At 36.2% G+C, this 8,176-nt stretch overlaps 1 long non-coding RNA gene across 1 annotated transcript; it reads left to right on the top strand.

Moving 5' to 3' along the window:
* Nucleotides 1–1,110: 1,110 nt before the first annotated feature.
* LOC148126143 (uncharacterized) lies at nt 1,111–7,747 on the top strand. Its single transcript, XR_015742880.1, has 5 exons — nt 1,111–1,203; nt 1,304–1,385; nt 1,936–2,273; nt 4,915–6,899; nt 7,493–7,747. It is a non-coding gene; the product is annotated as an uncharacterized LOC148126143 (long non-coding RNA).
* Nucleotides 7,748–8,176: the final 429 nt, after the last annotated feature.

Genomic DNA, 8,176 nt, shown 5'->3' with positions numbered 1-8,176 from the left:
TTGGACAGACCAATAGAAGAATAAGTACCCGCCTGGATGAACACAAAAATGCAGTAAAAAAGCTGGAACACACTTCCTCACTAGTCCAACACATAAAAGCCACAGGTCATAGCATGGACTTCAATGGCACCAAAACCCTAGCCACTATAGAAAACCCCAGCTACAGAATTATCAGAGAAGCCATAGAGATTGAAAAAAGACCTGAAAGCATGAATAGAAGAGATAATTCCGCCAGACTGTCAATTATCTAGAAGCCTGCACTCTCAAACAAAAAAAATCTCCACACCACAAGTCAGGCAAACACCTGGGCACAAACAGACTCCCTCTGATACCTCCAGCTCAAACACACCCCAATCAGGCACCAAGATGAAACCTAGCTTCCTGATAAATGATAGCTGTCCGTTTACTTGGAGCCAAGCCACACTCAAAGCCTCCAATGCAGGAAACACAATGTTGCCAGCAGATCACAGATGAACACAATACAGAAGCCTGATGATGGCAGATGAGATTCTGCCGAAACGTTGCTACAACTTTAAAAGCACAACTATAATGACGTGGGAAAATACCCGAACAAAGCCGAATCTCACACACACACACACACACACACACACACACACGTGTGTGTGTGTGTGTGTGTGTGTGTGTGTGTGTGTTTTCTTAAGCTTTCACGGGTATTTATATGTATGGTATTCAACTTTGTTCGGGTATTTTCCCATGTCATTATAGTTGTGCTTTTAAAATTGTAGCAACGTTTCAGCAGAATCTCATCTGCCATCATGAGGCTTCTGTATAGTGTTCGTCTGACAAACATACCATATATGTGTGTGTGTGTAATTATTAAGTTGTAGAATCCTTTTATAAAACCTATGAAGGATTCATAGGATTTCTTGAATACCTCATTCACTTTGCTCAATAATAACTGAAAATCTTGCAGTTTCTTTTCTGGGAATCTTGGATTTGGCAGTTTGAATAACCACACTGCATTCTTTGGGTTTGATTACCTTTAGCAGGTCTTTGTCTTGTCAAGTTAGAGCAGCTGAAGAGGTAGGTGTGGTTGCAATTGAGAAATCTAACGAAGGTGTGTTGTATATTCAGTTGGCCCAAAGCACATTGTGTGGATGGATATTAATCTGGTTTCTGGCTATACAGTATCTATAATTATGGTGCATAATCCATGCTGAAGCAATTCTTTACAAAGTCAACGTAAGATAACAAAATAATTTTCAAGCAATCAGAATAATTGGAATACTCTTTTATTATAATAATATGATACATGAGTAGCTCTCTCTGCATTTTTCAACAGGATACAAGGATGCATGACTTCTAGGGAAGAAATGAAGAACTGCTAACAGTTGGGTCAAAGACTGCAGTGGAATGAAGAACCAGTAAGTAGACCAGGAGAGGATTTGAGATTGCCCACAAGCACTCCATACAGTTGCTTCTAATGTGGAGACCTCGGAACAGACAGGTTTAATACTCTGAGAGTCGAAGGAAATCTCTTTTCATTCAAACTGCATTCAGTAACTTTTGAAAAGACACTGGGTTCTCATACTTCCCTTTCTAATCATTTTCAGAAATTGCTTGTTGAATGCATTTAAGCTATTAGGAACTTTTTGGGTTGATACATTTTATAGCACCAGGTAAGTTTTGTTCAATCCTTAGTGAAAGAAATTTTAAAAACAAGTTTAAGGACATTAAAAAAACTCGCTTTTGAATTCAGATTGATTTGAAATAAGGTTTTGTAATTCATTTTAAGAATACTTCTGGTGGTAAAATAAATGCTTTTGTTTTAAATTCTTTAAAAAAAACTGTGATGGAATGGGACTTAGAAGGTTAGAAAGTAGAGGGAACCAGTAGTAACTAAAGATTAAAATTAAAGGTGAGGAACACTTAAATCTGACTTACTAATTTATTTGTATTATTTATATTTTACAGTCCTTAACTACCATTTCCCTCAGAGAGTTGGATAATAATACAGAATGAATCAAAATATCTTAACTCTGAATATATTGAAGGATATTTTTGAACAATGTACCAGAAACTAATTTTGAAAGTGTTTGCTCTATAGACCAGCTGTGTTTAAAAGATATTATGGAAGAGAAACAAGTTTTACAGGACAAGACTGAGACTTATCTGAAATTGGATTTAAAAATGACAGGCTGCAAGAATGATACGGAAAAAGATGCTATACTGGATATGCAAATGAAACCAGCTGATGTCTTAATAATTAAAAGGGATGTACAAAGAACAAACCAGAAGAGTGATCCAAAAAGGTAACTATTTCCTATATTGTGTTTTTAAAACTTGTTATAGTTTTGAAACATTTGTGATAAGGGCCAAAAAGAAAATATTATTATAGGACATTATTTAAAAATATTAAAGATCTAGATTGTTGAAAGTAAAAGGAAGGAAAGTTGGTTTATTTGATCAAGTTTATAATATGTATATTGTTTTTTCTTGTAATCCTTAATGGACTTTTGCTGACCAGAACTGAATGATGAGGCTTTAAGAATATGTTTATAGATAAAGAAATGGTATAGAACAAGTATGCCATATTTGTTCTATTTTAAGAGATAATTAAATTACTACAATTGTTTATACGTGTGATGTTTTCTCGTTGGGAGAGGGAACTGATGAAGAAATTACACCTGCTAGGTTTTATGGGGGATGCCCTGGGAGATTATGGCCTACCCATTGACTTGCAATATCTATGAGCCAGAGCTAACAAAACTTGCTCCCCTCTGATCTTCAGCCAATTTAATAATTACGGACTGAGTATGGCTTCCTATTTTTACATTCCGAAGTACAGAAGAGCTTTCTCCCTAGCTCGCTTTAATGTTTTGCCCTTAGCACTGGATGGGCGATTTAAGAAGCTCCCGATTAACGAGCGGCTATGCCCCTGTGACAGAGCTGAGGTTGAAACTGTGGAGCATGTCCTTTTATATTGCCCTATGTATAACGCAGGCAGATCTAAATTACCGTCTCTCCTTGAAACAGACCCTTCTAGACCCAATGTTAGTAATTTTTTCTTATGTTGTCTAGGGGATGGCTCCTCATATATCATTTCTTTGGTTTCCAATTTTTTTTAAAGAGCTGTAACCATCAGAGGAGAACGCTGTAATTCACCTTAGTCAAGTTTTTGGTGGCCAATTGTTCATGATTAATTTTCCCATGTTCTTCTTTTGTTGTACTTGTGTTTTGGTCTGTGACCGCAAATAAAATATTATTACTATTATTACTATTACTATTTTTATTATTATTATTATTATTATTATTATTATTATTGTTGTTGTTATTGTTATTATTATACGTGTGATGAGAGGGGAATAATTGTATATTGATTTTCTTTTGTATATTCTTACTTTTTCTTTCTTTTCTATTTTTCTTATCTATTTCTATTTTCCATTTTATTCTTTTATTTTATGTTTGTATTAGGTTTTTATCTTTTTAAATTGTAGTTCTTAATAAAAATTACTATTTAAAAGCGATAGAAGGAAGGGTGACTTAACATTTCCTGTGACTTCCTGTAGTCCTTATAACCTCTTCAAAACTCTTCTGGAGAATTGGGACCCTCTCTGGAGCAGAAATGGAAGAAGACCAATAAAGGAGAATAGTGTTGACATGAGAGGTCCTTGGTGCTTCCTGAGCTTGCTTGTTTTTTTTGTTTTTTGTTTGCAGATGTTTCATTACCCAAACTAGGTAACAACATCACTGCTAGTCCTATCATGCACTGATGATGTTCCTAGTTTGGGTCAGGAATGGGATTCTACCGGTTTGGACCAGTTCTATAGAACTGGTTGTTATGATTCTGCGCAGTTCGGAGAACCGACAAATCATGCCCCTGGCTGGTCCTGCCTCTCTCTGCCTGCCCCTCCCCTCCCAATCAGTCCTTATCGTGCATGCGCGACATCCCATGGACACCCGACATCGCTGACTGCATTCTTCACCATTGAGTCACTCCTTAAAGTATTTCTTTATTTTTCTCCTCCCAACAATCAGCTGTGCCAGCATCCCCCCTCGCTGTCTTACTGCTTCACCCAGGAGGCTTCCCTGAGGCCCAGGAGACCAAAAAATGGAATGTGGAGTGTGCTGTGCGGCACCCCGTGCTCTGTTTTTTGCCTTCTTGGGCTTCAGGGAAGCCTTCTGGGAGCAAACTCGCCCCACCGAGAGGCTTCCCTGAGGCCCAAGAAGGCAAAACATGAAGCATGGGGTGTGTGTATGCTGCACGGCCCCCCATGCTCCATTTTTTTACCTTCCTGGGCCTCAGGGAAGCTTCCTGAGAGCAAAAACACCCCCTCAGGAGGCTTCCCTGAGGCCCAGGAGGCAAAAAAGTAGAGCACGGGGGGTACTGCAAAAAAAGAAGAAGAAGCCACAACCACCCAGTCACATGGCCATGCCCACCTAGCCACACCCACCTAGCCTCGGCCACAGAACCTGTTGTTAAAACTTTTGAATCCCACCCCTGGTTTGGGTAATGAAATAGCTGCAAGAAAATGAATAAGCTCAGAGCTCAAACGAACAAGGACCTCCTCAACTGAGGAAGAGTTAGAGTGGAAAGGATAATTACCAAAAGTCAGTTCCCTCCTCCTTTATTTCATGATGGATGATGTTTAAACTGGCAGGCCCAAATTACTTGGATCCCCTCCAGTGTTATAACATAAGCAATAGCCAAGCACCCTATTTATTTCCAATGTATTAGTTATGTTTCCTGCTTAAAACTATTTATTTCATAAATATTGTAGAAGAGAAGTGATGTCAATGTTGAACTTTGATGAATTTTTTTAAAAAAGTTAATTCTAGCTCTTACTCATTATTTGGACCTATATTTCAATTTGGGGAAGATTGTTTGTACAGTGGGAAACATGTTCCAGTTCACATTACTAATGTCTTGCTCTGTTCAATCTTTTTCTTCAGAGTTTGGGAGACAGTATGCATACTTAGAGTATGGAGTGCAAAGAAGAATAAGAAACCATTGAGACGGTTCACTCCCTGCATATTCTTATTTTAGTATAGGGGTGTCAAACTGGTAGCCCACAGGCTGGATGCACCATGTGCAGGCCACGCTCCCACACCAGCTCCGTGAATGGGAAAAACATCATGAAATGTCATGTGATGGCAATGTGAGGCAGCGAGTTTGACATCCGTTTGTATTTTAGAACATTTATATACAGTTATATTGATTTCAAAGGGTTTGTCTATGTATTCAATAACCAGTATTTTAATTTGCTCCCAGGACTAAAATGCTACGGGTTGATTATTATCTAATTTCATAAAATTTAATGCTTTAAAAATCACATTAAAACTACTTCTCTGGAATTATTAAAAAATACATATCTAAAAGGCTTTTACAAAAATATAAATCTTGGAACAGTAGAAGACAGCAAACAAACGGAGTGACTTATGTCAAAATCTGAAATAGAACTTTCTAGAAAATTTGAGTCAGACGGCAGAAATGCATGATTTGACACATATATGCACAAATAACACCATTTCTTATTTGCGTAAATTGGTTATGGTTGTTATGAGAGGCAAGTCAGGAAATGTCTAATACTTAGGATTGCCAAGTACAAATGCTGCATGTTCAGAACTATTTTCTTCTTTAAAAAAAAAAAACTTTCATTTTTCTTTTTCTTCTTTAAAGTGGGAAAAGACCATAGAAAATTATTTTGCTTTGATGAATGGGAATTGCACTGGTTTTTATTAAACAATAAATAAGAAATGTTTAGGTCATGACACAGCAGAACTGTAATAGATGATTTAAGGTGTAATGAGTGAAACAATATAAAAACAATAAAATGTGGTAAAATGTTGCAAAATTGCAGTAAAAAAATGGGCACAAAGCAGTGGTGGGATTCAGCCAGTTTGTACCAGCTTGGGAGAACTGGTTGTTAACTTTCTGAGCAGTTTGGTGAACTGGTTATTTGAAAAAATCATTAGGGCAGAGAACAGGTTGTTAAATTATTTGAATCCCACCACTGGCACAAAGGATGTCTCTGATCTATTTGTTTTACTTATATATATTTATATTATTCCTTTTTATATATTAACAGTGCAATGTTCATGTCAGGGTATAAAAGGGGGCTGACAAATATGGGATACGAAATGGCTATATTCATTTTGTATCTTTGTACGGGGTCAGATGCAAGCACCACAATGTCTTGCTGAACAAAACATCCTTTATTCTCTTTGTCTTATTGACCTTCTTGAAAATTAATGAGCTAGCAGTCATTTAGCAATCTCCACAAACTATTAAAAACTTGCCTATCCAATATATCTTGAAATCCTCTCTGATTCAAGTTGAAAGGGAATGTTCACATTGACATACAAGAACATTGCTCCTTAATCCATTTTTGCAATTAACCAAGGGATTAAATTTTCAATCAGTGAAGTTTCTGGTTCATGAAGCCTCAGACATTTGGGATCTCCCTTAAAATGGAAGATGTAAAGATAGTATAATATAGTTCATTGTTGTATTAAGGCTGTCGATACTAAAAATAAAACCTAGACTTCAGCAGAGCCACAATTACATTTCTCATTACTTCATTTACCAAACTATGCCCCAAGTTCCAGATGCCCAATTATCATGAGTTACTGTGCTGGTCAGACAGTATATAGTTAATTGGGAATTGGGAGCTGTCCCCTTAAGGGAATGCCTCATGGTAAATGTAGGTAATGCCTTATGAGAAATGTAGTTCATGTCATGTGGTCACATCTGTAATCCTGATTGGTCACTGAATTGACCTCTAGTTGGGTTGGGGGAAGCCTTTGTTCTTTCCTTGCCTGGACACAGCAACGTGTTGGATCCCTTGCTGTATCATTATCGGATGAAGATAACTATATTTTCACACTATGAAGATGACTATGCAAAGATTGGACATTAGATGAATCTCAACATAACTGTGAGTTATACCTTGAGGATGCCTATTACAATCCAATAAAAAAACTTTGTATGGAAGCCTTTGTAGAGTTTATCTAACTGTCTTCATATTCAGCCAGATAGTTAAAGACAGAACAGTTACCATATATTGAATTGGGGTTCCCATTTGTCTGAACAGCCTTATGATATTGACACATGTGTTTAAGACAAACTCAAATTATTCCACTGGTTAATATTCTTTGGAGCTAGAATATAGGTGCAAAAAATTACAGCTATATTAGTAATTAGGAAAACCAAAATACCAGAATTTTTCAAAAGTGCATTTGTAAAATCAGAGTGGCAGTCTGTTGATCCAAGTGGGACTTTCCTTTTAAATTCCTCATTTTATATAATAAATGCTAGGTGCAACATCCAAACTACCTGTACCAATAGTCTATGAAAGTCAAGCTATTTTATTTTCCAAGTTGTTTAAATCTTAGGGGAACCAACTGAATATCCATATTAAATGTCCCATGAATTTATTCCAGAATAAGAAACTGGAAGATAATACTTTACTTTCATAAAAGGATATTGTTTTACTGTTCATTGTACTATTCATTTTATTTTCTCTTACAGCAGAAGGCAGGAAAGGGAAGTCTTCTAAAATCCTGATGATAATCAATGTTAACAATGAAATAAATGAAGGCGTAATTTATCTGACATTTTTTACTATTTAATATATTTATACAATGCTGAAGTGCATCAAAGTGGTTTACAATAAAAAAAAGAAATAAAACAGATCATAAATTTTGTAAAATAATATAAAACTGCACTAAGTACAGATAAAACATGTTCATTATGGTACAAATGAAGTGAGAAAAATCTTCTACTGAAGCGTTGGTTGAATTTAATATGTGTCTCAAAGGTTTTTTTTTTTTATTCTAATATTAAATCAGTAATAATTCCTGCTCATCCTATCATATTAAGCATAGGCTTGTCTTTCTGCATATTTGCAATGGAATTCTCTTTTATAAGTTGTTCATGAACATATTCAAGGAAGTATAATTTATTTCTTTAAAAAAAAAACTTTCTCTGTTGGTGTTCTAGGATCATTTGGGGATTACTTTTAATAAAGTAGTCCCAAATCTGTTTAAAAAGAAGAGTTTAGTACATACAGTATGAAAAGCAAAGGGGTTAAAAGCAGGGGTGGGATTCTACCAGTTCGCACCTATTTGCTAGAACCAGTTGTTAACATTCTAAGCAGTTCAGAGAACCGGTTGTTAGAAGAAATTACTGGCCTAATCCTGTAAGGAAGGCAGG

The sequence above is a fragment of the Pseudonaja textilis genome, chromosome 3 (assembly GCF_049901715.1).
Source record: "Pseudonaja textilis isolate UNSWEBS1 chromosome 3, rPseTex1.2, whole genome shotgun sequence".
Classification (NCBI taxonomy): domain Eukaryota; kingdom Metazoa; phylum Chordata; class Lepidosauria; order Squamata; family Elapidae; genus Pseudonaja; species Pseudonaja textilis.
Note: the sequence above shows the minus strand (reverse complement) of the source record. Positions and strands in the feature narration are given on the sequence as shown.